We start from the raw sequence: 16,011 nt of genomic DNA on the forward strand, positions 1-16,011 counted from the left end.
CTGTAGTTCCCTATGTGTTGTTTGTGAAATTCGTAATGATTGCGACATTTCGTAACTAATGATGGACGTGCTATTACGTATATTACTCTGAGTGTGGAAATTTATTAACTATTTCTGGATGTACGGGATGGGCCAATGCACATCCTCTATCTTAGAACCCTGTTTTCGAACGGCACCAATTTTAAAACATCCATTTTGATAGTGAGTTGTCACGTTATAACGAGATCTGTGACGTCATCAGCTTACATTCGGCCTGTCAACACTAAGTGGATGTCAAGTTCTGTACACCTGTCAGAACACTTCATCATTCAGAATGTTGACCCTTGAAATGTTGAAATGTTCATTGTGAGTGGCTATTTCACATTCATACACTGCAATAAGGTGAGATTGGGTTTAACGTTCTATTCAAGATCTTTAAAAAAAAGTAAAAAATTAAATACGAAGTTGCATGGTATCCCAGTGGGCTAGCACTATATAGCCTGGACTAGTACAAGCACACATACATACACACACGCAGTTGCATATCCATGTTAAACTTCGGTATGGTATCTCAGTGGACTATGGGACTCATACAAGTAGCCACATCAGAGAGAGAGAGGGGGGGGGGGAGAGTTGGATATCCTTGTTAAACTCCTGCATGGTATCTCAGTGGGCTATGGGACTCATACAAGTAGCCACACCACAGAGAGAGTGCGAGGGGGGGGGGGGGGGGGGGGGAGAGAGGGAGAGAGTTGGATATCCATGTTAAACTCCTGCATGGTATCTCAGTGGGCTATGGGACTCATACAAGTAGCCACACCACAGAGAGAGTGTGTGTGTGTGTGTGTGTGGGGGGGGGGGGGGGGGGGAGAGAGAGTTGGATATCCATGTTAAACTACCACATGGTATCTCAGTGGACTATGGGACTCATACAAGTAGCCACATCAGAGAGAGAGAGTGTGTGTGTGTGTGGGGGGGGGGGGGGGGGGGGAGAGTTTGATATCCATATTAAACTACCGCATGGTATCTCAGTGGGCTAGCACGATCACATCGACATTAGTCCGGACGAGTACAAGCAGCCAAACAACCACAAACACGTGCACATGCTGTACGTGGCATTAGTCATGCCAGAATGTGACTAAACACTTCCGCCCCGTACACCCTCGTCAGGGCAACACAGGGTACACCCAAGGCAATACTCGTGTAACTACATTTACCGTGTGGTTTCTACCGAATGACAAACCGCTGCAACCACGGAAATTAATTTATCAATAAAGATCATGTCATATGTATAGCTCTTGATGCCAGGTGAAGCATGGTTGGAACACCTCCTGTCCCCGTAAAACAGTGGACGACTATTGTAGTGTTGACGTGTATTTTGGGGAGGAATGGATGCAGTATCAACTTCGGTAAGTATTACCCCATATATATATGCATAAGTAGTAACACAGGCACTCACATACACACACGCACGCACGCACGCACGCACACACATACACTCAAAAATAGAGATAGTTTCAACTACAGCGATTAAACCAGATATTTTTTATTAATGCTATGAGCCTGTTTCCCATTAAAGACAAATATATAGCAACATTATTTCCTTAGATAAAATCGCTCCCACCCAGCCCAGAATATCATATGGTTGGTCCTTTAGTAGATAAATATAAATTAATTCATCACCTTTTGTCGTGCCCCCATTGCATCCTTGGTATGGTACATTTCCATCTGTGGAAACAGGATAAAGCACACACACACACACAGACACACACACACACATTTCTGTCCTATTTGGGGGCGGTCAGGTAGCCTCGTGGTTAAAGCGTTCGCTCGTCAGGCTGAAGACCAGGGTTCGATTCCCGACATGGGTACAATGTGTGAAACCCATTTCTGGTTTCCCCCGCCGTGATATTGCTGGAATATTGCCAAAAGCGGCGTAAAACCATACTCACTCACTCTGTCCTATTTGAATGACGTAATGTCCAAAACACAATCATGATACCCGTATCAAATACATCACCATTGAACAACCATTTCTAGTTTGTTTCATTTGTAGCCACCATCAAACATGGGTGTATACTGCCCTTTGGCCGGCAGTTTGCATGATATCGTCGCTCACTGTCCTGCACCAGTGCATGAGTCATGGCATTGTTGTTATTGTTTCGGCGGGACATTTGCGACTTTCACTTTCAGACTTGGTGTTCTCCGTCGCCTATTACGTTGTAAGAGATACGTGTATGTCCCGTTGACCCGTTTATTATTTCCACTATTTAAATCTGTGCCTCATTTTCTCGTGTGGGAATTAGGTGTCTTCTGTTTATTTGTTCTTGGGTTTGGATTTTTGAGTTTAGGGTTTGTTTCTTTTGTGTTGTTGTTTTTTTTGGTGTTTTTTTAGAGGGAGGGTATTTCTTTGGGTTTAATCAAGTTTTTGGGAGGGGGCTAGGTTCTTTTTGTTCATGCCAGGTCAGGCTTAGCTTATGTTATGTTGTGTATTACTTTGTTCTTGCATATTTTCTTATCAGTAATATTTTAGTAGTAGTAGAAGTAGTAGTAGTAGTAGTAGTAGTAGTAGTGGCAGTAGTAGCAGTAGTAGTTATTGTTGTTGCTGCTGCTGTTCTAGGTGTTGTTGTGGTGGCTGTATACGTAGTCGTAGAAGTAGGTGGTAGTACTGAGTGGTACATGTTGTAGTAGTAGTAGTAATAGTAGTAGTAGTAGTAGTAGTAGTAGTAGTAGTAGTAGTAGTAGTAGTAGCAGTGGTGGTAGTAGTAGTAGTAGCGTAGGTAAGACAATGTTATCCTTGTTATAAATCATCGTTATTGTTACCATAAGTAGCTGGATTCCTTGTTTCGTAGGCCCAATCATCTTTGAAGGTTCCTGTGAACGAATGTCCTGGCCGTCAGCCGTCACACACTGCAGTGACGGGGGAGGGGCGATGTTCAGCCTGTCTGATCTCGAGCAGGCCTACGGGCTAAACATCAAGGCGAAGGCCACGGAGGAACATCAGCTCATATGGATCGATCACAGGAACAGGGGTGAAGATCTTTATCGACCTTGATTTTTTTCCGTCTGGCAATCAATAAGAAATAGTTTCCACGAAGAGATGTATAAAATACACTACTGCTCACAACAACGTACCTCTTTTATCGTCGTACAGTTCCGCACACCACCGCTCATCTTCCACGAAACGATTGCGGTGCCCTTGCGGAAATATAATGGTTACTACGCGAAATAAATGCCTTATGTTTGCGTAATAACTGTAGAGTGCCGCTGTGGTTTCATCGCGACATTTCCGAAAAAGGGAGGTTAGTGTGTGGCAGTAGGGTATATAAAAAACATACCGTGGGTTATATTTTATATCAGTTCTTTCTTCGTTTCCTGTATCACTCGGGGGCACGGGTGACCCAGTCGTCTAAGGCGCCTCGATTCGCTGTGAAGACTTGCATCCCTTGATCACGCCAGAACCTGTGATTGTGGGTTTGAATCTCGGTTCGCACAAATTATTTTTATAAGTTTGATAGCAACAGTACATGATATGACATGGTATGCCGTGATCGTGGGTTTCACCGAAGTGGTAAACGTCTGAGACTTGCATCACTACGGCTTTTCTCCCACATTAAGATAACACGCCGTCATATAACTGGACTATTGTTAAAAGCGGCGTTAAACCAAACTCACTCAGTCACTCACTTCCGTGTCACTCATCCGATGAAAGGTGTTATGTTACATTGAAATGGGGACGAACTGCCCAGTCATTACTGTGAGGACTTGCGTCCCTTAGATGTGTCAGGATCGTCTGGCCTGGCTGATTGAACCATATACGTGCCTGTGGGTTTGCGCTACATGATTTGGACCATGTATAGGTGACAGGCTGTGATATAACTGAAATACTGTTCAAAGCTCATTCACTACAAAGTTCGAAATGTCCAAGATCTGCATCGCCTATGGCCTTCTTCATCCAAGGTGAGGGGCGGCCGGGTAGCCTCGTGGTTAAAGCGTTCGCCCGTCACGCCGAAGACCCGGGTTCGAATCCCGACATGGGTACAATGTGTGAAGCCCATTTCTGGTTTCCCCCGCCGTGATATTGCCGGAATATTGCCAAAAGCGGCGCAAAACCATACTCACTCACTCTGTCCTATTTGAATGACGTTAAGTCCAAAACACAATCATGATACCCGTATCAAATACATCACCATTGAATAACCATTTCTAGTTTGTTTCATTTGTAGCCACCATCAAACATAGGTGTATACTGCCCTTTGGCCGGCAGTTTGCATGATATCCTCGCTCACTGTCCTGCACCAGTGCATGAGTCATGACACTGACGCCCCGACATGGGTACAATGTGTGAAACCCATTTCTGGTTTTCCCTGCCGTGGTATTGCTGGAATATTGCTAACAGCGGTGTAAAACCATACTCACTCACTCACTCCTCCAAGGTGACAGAAGCTTTATACCAAAAACTCACTCATTCACTACAACATTTGTCAAGATGACTGTTTTAACAATAATGACGGGAATGAGGCTGCTTTCAGAAAAGGAAAACGTGCAGAACCAGGAATGCTGGCTGTTGTCACACTCACATCTTCTGCAAAACATGACCTGTAGTGAAGCACAGCACTTTGTTTGTCGTTTGAATGGTGGTAAGTACAAACATGAAAACTTCTGTGCTGCGCCAGGCAACAAATACTTACATTTTTATACAATTTTTTATATAAAGAATGCCGATGCTAGCGCTAGGACAGGACGTGCTTAACCTTTTAGCGAACACCTGGTGTCATCACTGATTTTAGTGATTCATTCAAATAATTTCCACAGTTGTGTGGCCTTTACGCCAAGTGGAATCTGTTTCGGCAGAAAATCTAGGCTGGTTATTCTCTTGCATTGACAATTTTTATTTCACCAAAGCAGTAAAATGTAGGACATGCACTACACTCTAACAACATTAATTTGACGTGCTGTGATATAACGGGAAATTATATATTAAAAACTTCCTTTAACGTATCTCTTTTTATGAAAATGAAATTTGATTCAACGTGTTTCATCTAAGCAAACGATTTTTGATATTGCAATGTAATACTTAGAAAGTACAGTTCTTGTCTTCTTTTTTCTTTTACCGCTAGACCCGGAATCGACATGGACGAAATGGGGTGAGATACTGCTACCGCTTCTCTTGTTAACGCGTTGTCAGTGTAAAACCTAGTTACAATTCTTATAACGTATACCATTTATCATCCCAAACTGACTTCAACAGGAAATATCGCTTGGATGAGATCAAGCAAGGAGATGTCGCTACAAAATACAGTAAACTACGTTTATAACGAATTCGCTTATAACGAACCGACGGATGTGATGAAATTATTTGATTTACCCGGCCATTTGCTTTATGTATGCTGTACATATCCCTATAACGAACTACGGTTATAACGATCTAAAATTAGTAGCCCCTTTGAGTTCGTTATAACCGTAGTTTACCGTATTGCATCACAGTTCTTTGCAGACTTTTGTGACATCGTCGGTTATCATGACGTCACAATTACCAATCTCCCTGTCACCGAAGCGATACTTCTCATATTCAAGATTATCAGTGTTTAGAAACTGAAAAGTTGATTTTGGATGATAAATAGAATGTCGCCCGAGAGCCTTTTGGCATCAAATATATGAAACCTTGTCCATTAAAGTTAAATACGCGGGATTTTCTGTAAGTCTCGAATTTCATTACTTTTATCAACCCGTGTTGATTTCAAAAGACACTCAGGTGAGATTCTTTGTTTGTTTCGCCTTTTCAACTTGATTATTAGCGGTTCACTTGTTGCGGGAAGACTCGGGCTCGATACTTCTACTGATACAATACAATATGTGAACCCCATCCTAGTGCCGGGGACACGGGTGGCCCAGTCGTCTAAGGCGCCGCGATTCGCTGTGCAGAGTTGAGTCTCTAGGGCACGCCAGAAACCTATGATTGTGGGTTCGAAACCCGGTTCGCCCCGATTATGTTTCTAGGTGTGTCAGCACGATACCCGTGCTCGTGGGTTTCACCAAAGTGGTAAACGTCTGAGACAAGCATCACTTCGGGCTTTCCTCCCAAATTAAGCTGACACGCCGCGGTATAACTGGAAAACTGTTAAAAGCGGCGTTAAACCCAACTCACTCACTCACATCCTAGTGCCCCTTCTGTGATGTGGCAGGAAACGTGCTTGCCTTGGCTATATTCACTCAATGTAACTATTTATCAGATCTATCTTATATTTCATCATATCATCTACCAGAAAAGCTGGAGTCACAAATGCAGCATGTGTTTCTCCCATCTATGTAATTACACCATCAGGGTGAATTTATATGGAACTGTAACTTTCCATTCAGGTAAAGAGCCGCCTTATAGAAGATGTAATCTGTCAATGCAAGCTATATCTACCCGCCGTGAGTACATTTGTTTTTTGGTAAACGCCGCACTCAGCAATAATCCAGCTACATAACGGGTAGTCAAATGATAAATAATCGAGTCCAGACAATTTGATAGTTGACATCATAAGCAATTGGGATACAATGACAACACGCGAGTCTGACCACTGATTAGTCGAGAGACAAGCATTGGTTATAAAGACCGTTTCTAACACAGAATCTTCATTTTATCGTTTACATTCATATGGACAAGTAATAGAACTTAGTCCAGTCTGGGTCCAAAGTTGTAAACGTCTGAGACCTGCATCATTTCGGGCTCTCCTCACACATCAAGCTCACACACCCTCATAGAACTGGAATACAGTCAAAAGCTGCGTTAAATCAAACCAACCAACCAAACAAAACCAATCAACCAACAAAACCAATCAACCAACCCACCCACCAACCAACCAACCAACCAACTGGCCAATCAATGAATGAACTTACCTTTCTAAACAAGGAAAACGGACTTATCGCCTTGTGGGATCGTAAATACCCACCTGTATAGGCCACATAACATGCATCTAAAAGCCCCTTATTAATGTCTAAAATAAAGACTGTAAAAAACAAATATTTGTTCTGAAAATAGAACTACATACAACCTAGATATCTAGCGATATACTGGTAAGTCTTAGTTGCAGCTGCTTTTCAAATCCAGGAATGTGTGGTCCCATTGTGGTAAAAGCATTTGCTCGTCAAGCCGAAGGGATGATGTATTGTTTGAAGCTCCATTGCTGGAGTCCCAACCAGTGATATTGCTGAGAGAGAGTCGCCGCAATTCGCTGTGCAGAGTTGCGTCCCTTGGGCACGCCTAAATCCTATGATTGTGGGGTCGAATCCCGGTTCGCCCTGATAATGTTTCCACGTTTGTCAGCACCATATCCGTGCTCGTTGGATGCGTCGATGAGACCTGCATCACTTCTTGCTTTCCTCCCACATTAAGCTGACACGTCGTGAAATAACTGGAATACTGTTCTAAGCGGCGTTTAACCCAACTCACTCACTCACTCACTATTGCTGGAATGTAACTTTAAATACTCCCTCATTTCAGTTCCCCCAAGGATCAGAGTAACCACAGTTTCTCCCCCAAGACGAGGCTACTCAGATACAGGTTCGTACCGGTGTTTGACTGTTCCTTTTACATACATGTATCGCTGAGCTATGCATAAGTAATGTACAATTGTCGTGAGGCATGTTACCATAGGCATACGAACATGTTATATACAACCATGTAAATATAATTGAACACTGATGATGATTGTTTCTTGTTTAACCCCTCATATTCCAGCTATATAACTGCGGCCTGTAAATAATCCAGTCTGGACCAGACAATCCAGTAATCGATATTGTGAGCAACGATCCATGCCATCCACCAACACTGTTACCAAGCCTGACCACCCGATCCATTTGGTCGCCCCTTACGACCAACATGGTAGGGAACAGTTCAAACCTGGAATCCCCACGGGAGAACATGGGTTGTCACTTCGGTTGTCCCTTGTCACTTGGATTGTCAGTAGGGTTGTCACTTGGGTTCTCACTTGGGTTCTCACTTGGGCTCTCATTTGTCACTTTGGTTGTCACTTTGGTTGGGTTGTCACTTGGGTTGTCTCTTGGGTTGTCACTTATGTTGTCACTTGGGTTGTCACTTCTCTCTTGGATTGTCACTAGGGTGGTCACTTGGGTTTTCACTTTGGTTGTCACTTGGGTTCTCTTTTCTCACTTTGGTTGTCACTTTGCTTGCCATGGGTTGTCACTTGGGCTGTCTCTTGGGTTGTCACTTATTTTGTCACTTGGGTTATCACTTCTCTCTTTGATTGTCACTAGGGTTGTCACTTTGGTTGTCACTTAGGTTGTCTCTTGGGTTGTCACTTTGGTTGTCACTTGCCACTTCGCCTGACACTTGTCACTTGGCTTTTCACTTTGGTTGTCACTTGCCACTTCGCCTTCACTTGTCACTTGGCTTTTCACTTTGGTTGTCACTTGCCACTTCGCCTGTCACTTGTCACTTGGCTTTTCACTTTGGTTGTCACTTGCCACTTCGCCTGTCACTTGTCTCTTGGGTTGTCACTTTGGTTGTCACTTGCCACTTCTTCCTCTGGCTCAGGTTCTGCTTCTGGTTTCAGGTTCTTCTTCTGGCTCGGGTTCTTCTTCTGGTTTCGGGTTCTTCTTCTGGCACAGGTTCTTCTTCTGGTTTCAGGTTCTTCTTCTGGCTCGGGTTCTTCTTCTGGCTCAGGTTCTTTTTCTGTTTTCAGGTTCTTCTTCTGTTTTCAGGTTCTTCTTCTGGTTTCAGGTTCTTCTGTTTTCAGGTTCTTCTTCTGGCCCAGGTTCCCCTTCTGGCTCGGGTTCTTCTTCTTTTTTCAGGTTCTTCTACTGTTTTCAGGTTCCCCTTCTGGCTCAGGTTCTTCTTCTGGCTCAGGTTCTTCTTCTGGTTTCATGTTCTTCTTCTGTTTTCAGGTTCTTCTTCTGGCTCAGGTTCCCCTTCTGGTTCAGGTTCTTCTTCTGGATCAGGTTCTTCTTCTGGTTCTAAGTTTCCTAAAAGAATGAAAAGTAAGTGTGTGTTTCCTAAACGTATGATAAAATGTGTGTAAATACTAAACGCGTGTTAAAGTCAGTGCCATTTAACGCATGAAAAGCAAGTGTGTAATGCCTACATGAATGGAACGTATGTTTGTATTTCCTAAACGAGTGAACATGGTTTTGCGGCAATATCACGGCGGGGACCATCAGAAATTTGCTTCACACATTGTACCCATGTGAGGCATAATGAGCGAACGCTTTTACTACTACAAGACTACCACAGAGAAGTAAGTGTGTACTTCCTAAACGCTTGAAAAGTATGTCTAAATTTCCTAAAAGCATGAAAAGTATGTCTAAATTTCCTAAAAGCATGAAAAGTATGTCTAAATTTCCTAAAAGCATGAAAAGTATGTCTAAATTTCCTAAAAGCATGAAAAGTATGTCTAAATTTCCTCAAAGCATGAAAAGTATGTCTATATTTCCTAAAAGCACGAAAGTAGGTCTACATTTCCTCAACGCATGAAAAGTAAGTCTATATGTCACTCGACAAAACACTGTTCATAAACCCATGAAACGCATGTATGTATTTCCTAAAAGCGTGGGAAGTAACATTCCATTAAAACCTTAGAAGAAAATTTGTGTATAATTTGCACATAAGACGTAAGTGTGTGTGTTCACTAACACGCGTGAAGTGTCTACATGTATCATCACTGCATGGAAAGAAATTGTGCAGTTATTCAATGCTTGAGCAATAGGTTGGATGTGTGATACGTTAATGCATTTGAAGCAAGAGTGCATTTGATAAATGCTTCAAATCTTAATGTCTATGTTGTACAAATTTCTTTTATGACAATTGTGTATTTCATTAACACAGCAGAAGTAAGTGCATAATTTATATAATCAACGCATCAATATTTATTGTTACTTCAGAATATAATGTGTTTTATTTGCTTAATTTAGCAAAATTAAGTTTGTATTTCATCCGTGATAAGGATGTATCATTAACGCATCAGACGTTAGTGTGAATTGTATTTTATGCTTTTTGATATTTTTATAGTTTAGTGGTTATTTTACTGTGTCCTGAAGTTAAGTTGTGTATTTAAGTCTCACATCAGGATTAATAATCATTGGTTAACTCATGAACACTTAGTGTGCATTGGATTAACTCATCAACACTCAGTGTGCATTGGATTAACTCATCAACACTAAGTATGCCTATGATTAACACTTCAACAATCAGTGTGCATTGGATTAACTCATCAACACTCAGTGTGCATTGGATTAACTCATCAACACTAAGTATGCCTATGATTAACACTTCAACACTCAGTGTGCATTGGATTAACTCATCAACACTCAGTGTGCATTGGATTAACTCAGCAACACTAAGTGTGCATTGGATTAACTCATCAACACTCAGTGTGCATTGGATTAACTCATGAACACTCAGTGTGCATTGGATTAACTCATCAACACTAAGTGTGCATTGGATTAACTCATCAACACTCAGTGTGCATTGGATTAACTCATCAACACTCACTGTGCATTGGATTAACTCATCAACACTAAGTATGCATTAGATTAACTAATGAACAGTAAGTGTGCATCGGATTAACTCATCAACACTAAGTATGCATTAGATTAACTAATGAACAGTAAGTGTGCATCGGATTAACTCATGAACACTTAGTGTGCATTGGATTAACTCATGAACACTAAGTGTGCATTGGATTAACTCAAGAAGACTAAGTGTGCATTGGATTAACTCATCAAGTATGTCTATTAACTTATCAGCTCAAAATGTCTGTTTGATTAACAAATCAATAGCAAGAATTAGTTTTAAGTTAAGTGAGTGAGTTGGGTTTAACGCCGTTTTGAACAGTATTCCAGTTATATCGCGATGTGTCAGCGATGTGTGGGAGGAAAGCCCGAAGTGATGCAGGTCTCAGACGTTTACCTTTTCGGTGTAACCCACGAGCACGGGTATGGTGCTGACAAACCTAGAAACATAATCGGGGCGAACTAGGATTCGAACCCACAATCATAGGTTTCTGGCGTGCCCAAGGGACGCAACTCTGCACAACGAATCGCGGCGCCTTAGACGACTGGGCCACAACGCTCTTGATAACAGCCAACAAATGCCTCATCATTGTATCTGTCACGGCATCTTCCCGAGGCAAGAGAGTTAACTGGCTTTATAAGCCCAGTTTCCACCCTTGCTGAACTAGGCTGGAATTCCTTGGCTCGATCGTAGCGCCACCAGGGCCACCCGTGCCCCCTCAAGTAGTTGGAATCCCGTTAATCCGACAGGTAGCCTTCAGATTAACGAATGTCAACTGATCGTAGTTACGAAACGAATGAAGGAAGACCATGTGTATTTGTAAATGTATTAGAAGTAAGAGTTCGTGTGTACTACTGAGTGAGTGAGTGAGTTGGGTTTAACGCCGACTTTTAACAGTATTCTAGTTATATCGCGGCGTGGCAGCTTAATGTGGGAGGAAAACCCGAAATGATGCCGGTCCACCACTTTGGTGAAACCCACGAGCACGGGTATGGTGCTGACAAACCTAGAAACATAATCGGGGCGAACCGGAATTTGAACCCACAATCATAGGTTTCTGGCGTTCCCAAGGGACGCAACTCTGCACAGCGAATCGCGACGCCTTAGACGACTGGGCACCCGTGCCCCTTCGTGTGTACTAAAACATCAACCAAACGTAAGCGTGTTGTATTCAAGTAGTATGTAGAAGCAAGCGTTTCCTATTTTAAGTGGAACTAAGTAGGTGTTTCCTAAGTATCATCCTTTTGTTTCTTCCAGTTCTGGTCATATCTATTGCCTGCATCCTGCTGGTGGGGATGTGCGTTGTTGTCTACTGCTTTCTAAATGGTAAAGGGGGTTTCGTTATTAAGTTTGAATGTATTTGTGTTTGATACTTGCATTTCCCAGAATAAACTGGCCAACAATGACAAAAGTCAATCTAAAAATTAAGTAAAGAAAGTCGGTCAAGTTTCGGAAAAAGCAAAATTGCGGTTCGTACGAGCCCACTTTTAACTCCTTGGATGCCCAAGGGACATAACATATCTATGTGTCCTTGCTATTCAGCCCTCATTTTGAAGTCGAATACTAGTATATGCGATACTATTCGCATCCATATTAGCCAATGCAAACTTATTGTAAACGACTTCTTTGGTACAGTGTAAATATCGCTGCTTTTGACGTTTTACGAAATCACCATTCACAAAATAGGGTATTTGTACCCGCAGAATTCAGTTGGACAAATATCACATCCATGATCACAAATATGTGCGCGTTATCAATAAGAAGATAAATAATATGTGTGTGTCTATTTCCGGGATTTTATCGAGTATTTGCATCTTGGGAATTCATCTCGAGACCCGAAAGCGTTAGCTTGAGGGGCTCGAATGAAAATTCGTCAATCACTGTATTGTCTGGTCCAGACTCGATTATTTACAGACTGCCGTCATCTAGCCGGAATATTTGTTGAACAACAAACAAACAAACAGTGAACACGACCTTTGTGAAAGGTGACACACAGTGAAGTCGTTGTACAAATTCAGCTTATTTTTTTAGGTGAAGGTCGGGTGAACAAAGTACACACAAGCATACGGCGCTTGTGTTTGCATATTTTCTTAAACATGCTAAACGATTCTAGGGTTACGGGCGACGTTTCAGAATGGGATTAGTGTTTCGATAATTCACAGACACCCGTGATCACTTATGTGGTATGTTTTGTTAATGAGTACTTCGAGTAAATACCCCATATTTGGAATTTTAATTTAATAGTTATCAACGCATTGTCGCAAATATGTGTGGATGCCGTCATCCATTGATTAATGTGACGCCGCTCCAAAAATAGATTGATCGTTTTTATTCTTTTTCTTTAGAAAATAAATATGGTGGACACAAATACCTAGAATAACGTATTCAGAATGACGGATTATCCATCCCTCGTGAAATATTGTCAGAACTTCTCCAAATAATTTTCTCAGGGCAGATATGTGAATAGCTAATATCTGATTTAAGAAAGGCAGACTAAGATGTAGCAATATGTGTAATATGAATAGCCTCGTGTGAATATCAAATAATGATATGATTTATAGTTGTGTTACTTTTATATATCTTTTGTTATTCATAGTTGTTGCAATTAATGACATTATTCTCATTCCAGATATCGGGAAGACGGTAAGAGTTGAAAGGCGATGCTCCCATCGAAGACACAGGAGACGTTACTGAGCTGATGAGGTGGTTGCTCTGGTCCGTTTGGCCGACACTGATAATGAATGGGGAGTGAGTTGGGTTTTACGCCGCAACTAACAGTATTCAGTTATATCTCGACGTGTCAGTTTTATGTACGTTGAAAGTAGACGCTTACCATTTCACCGTAGTGAAACTTATAATCAGTGCGAATTTGGGATTCAAAACCACGATCAGCGGATCCTTGCGCGACTAAGGGAAGTACCCCTGCACAGAGAATTATGATGTTTAAACCGATTGTGCCATCCGTACGCGTGCCCCTCCTGGTAACAGAAGAGGCGTCTGAAATACTTTTTCATATCACCAAGTGTGCATTGACTCCGCATAATGTTTCAGAAGGTTGTATTATCTAGCCTAAGTTTAACATGATATTCTCGATAAACATCGATGGAATACGTTCCAACAGTTTGTGGCTTGCCGTAAAAAGCGGCTATTTCTGATCAGGTGGCAGGCACGGTGACTCGCTTGACTGTGTGTCATTGTACTGTGACAGAATTGAACGTTGCTCATAATATTAATCACAAGTTTGTCTGGCCCAGATTCAATTATCTACATGCCTCCTTAGCTTGCGTATTGTTGTCTGTGGCGTTAATACAAGAACAAGACATACAATAGTCCAAGTACTACCTTTCTTAGTGTTAACGTGGAGCAATTTACACGCGTCCCCTGTACACTGTATTGCTTCGTGTGTAGTAAGGGGCGGTCGGGCAGCCTAGTGGTTAAAGCGTTCGCTCGTCACGCCGAAAACCAGGGTTCGATTCCCGACGTGGGTAAAATGTGTGAAGCTCATTTCTGGTGTCCCCCTGCCGTGATATTGCTGGAATATTGCCAAAAACGGCGTAAAACCATACTCACTCACTCGTGTGTAGTACTATTGTTGATGATTGTTAACCTTGAATTGTTTCTTTCAACACATGTAAACTATATTCATAGTGTTATACTTTAGTTTACGATGTTGTTGTTGTTAATAATGATCGAGAGAAATGGGGGCTCTATCATTTGTATTGTATGTCTGTAGAAAATAGTTCAATCTCGCCTGAAGTCGACAGTCACGTGGGTTTATGCTCTTGGATTCCAGGATTGTATCGAACATGGATACATTTTCAATGTGGGACTGACCACTCGTCAGTATTTACGTATGTAGATTGCTTTGATTGTAATGTGTTGTGTGGGATTCAGTCGGATTATGTTGGATTGTATGTGATTTGCATCATATTGCAATGTTTTGTATTTGATTGTATCAAAGTTGTTGAATATTATGCGTTTTTCAGTAGAATGTCTGTAATGAAATAAAACCGATATTTGGAAGCATGTGTTTCTGAATTTCCATCAAATAGTGATGACACCAGGTGTTCGCGAAAGGAAAAGCGTGTCCATCCTCATAGGTGGTACCCGTCACAAACACATGCAAAGGCACATTAAGTTAATCACATGTCATGAAATGGGTGAACTTTCATTGAGAAAATATAAACTCCACCACGAAGAACCATTTCCATGTGCGTGTTTTATCCTAGCCTTGCTCAAAGGCTGTACTGAAACATTAGTCCATGGATGTGTAGTAATCAATCCACCAAAAAGGCAAGTCCAGATAAGTGAGTGAGTGAGTATGGTTTTACGCCGCTTTTTAGCATTATTCCAGCAATATCACGGCGGGTGACACCGGACATGGGCTTCACACATTGTACCCCACATGGGGAAACGAACCCGGGTCTTCTGCGTGTCGAGCGAACGCTTCAACCACTATGCTACCCTACCACCTCTCCAGATAAGCGGTACATTTAAAGACGCCAGTCTCTTGTACGGACAACTTGTTCTTATTATTTATATTGTATAGAAACGATTATGTTAACTGCTAATTATGGACTTAGAGACTTGTGCAAGTCTAGTTTTACCCCAGCATGAACAAAGACAGCAGAATCCACGGGAAGCTGGCGATACAGTCACTTTGATACGTGATTGTATATCATCATCTGTGGCAGCTGTAGCAGGACATGCTTTCATGGGGCCGGACTGCTTTAGAATAAGGACATTTCTATTTCGGTGGATAATCGAGACTGGTTAGTCTCTGGTTGTGACGTTTTATATTTTACATTTACAAATGAGATACACGTCTGGTCACCTTATATATTAAAATTAACTTGTGGCAGTTTTGTTTGTTTATTTAATAATCCATCTAAACGACGGCGGTCTGGACCAGACAATCTAGTGATTGATATCATGAGCATCAATTGGAATACGATGACTTGCATCAACCAAGCCAGCGAGCCTGACCACCCGTTCCCGTTAGTCGTCTATTACCTTGTGGTAGTGGGGTAATGCTAAGTCATCACTGCGGAGGAGGGTGTTCGAATCCCATTTAAATTATCAACGATTTATATCCAATCAGATTGCAGCACATAGACCCATAAATTTTACAGTAGGCCATCAACCACTGATCAGGATCAGACTCGGTTACTTACATTACATATAGCTGGGTAATTACATACATATAGCTGCGGTAATTAGCTACACATTTTTACGACACATTTTGATATTTACACGATATACGGCTTTTCCATTGCACGAGAGGCCGGTCACATGACCGCGAAACTGACGCTGATAAGCGTGTGAAAGAAACATTTTGACGTTTACTAGTATACGTTTTTGACAAGATTGTATTCCTGAAATGATGAAAGCACTGATCTAAGAAGGATATTATCTTAATCTATTTGTTTAACCAAACTACAAAATATGTTATTATGGAGCAATTTTAGCATACATACGCTCGGGCCCCCTCTCCTTTTGAGGAACCGTTTCGCGAA

At 41.8% G+C, this 16,011-nt stretch overlaps 1 pseudogene; it reads left to right on the forward strand.

Moving 5' to 3' along the window:
- Window positions 1–1,294: 1,294 nt before the first annotated feature.
- On the forward strand, window positions 1,295–13,189 carry LOC139458504 (uncharacterized; annotated as a pseudogene).
- The last annotated feature ends 2,822 nt before the right edge of the window (window positions 13,190–16,011 follow it).

The sequence above is a fragment of the Haliotis cracherodii genome, unplaced genomic scaffold (assembly GCF_022045235.1).
Source record: "Haliotis cracherodii isolate W230 unplaced genomic scaffold, xgHalCrac1.p SCAF_13, whole genome shotgun sequence".
In the NCBI taxonomy this organism is placed as follows: Eukaryota; Metazoa; Mollusca; class Gastropoda; order Lepetellida; family Haliotidae; genus Haliotis; species Haliotis cracherodii.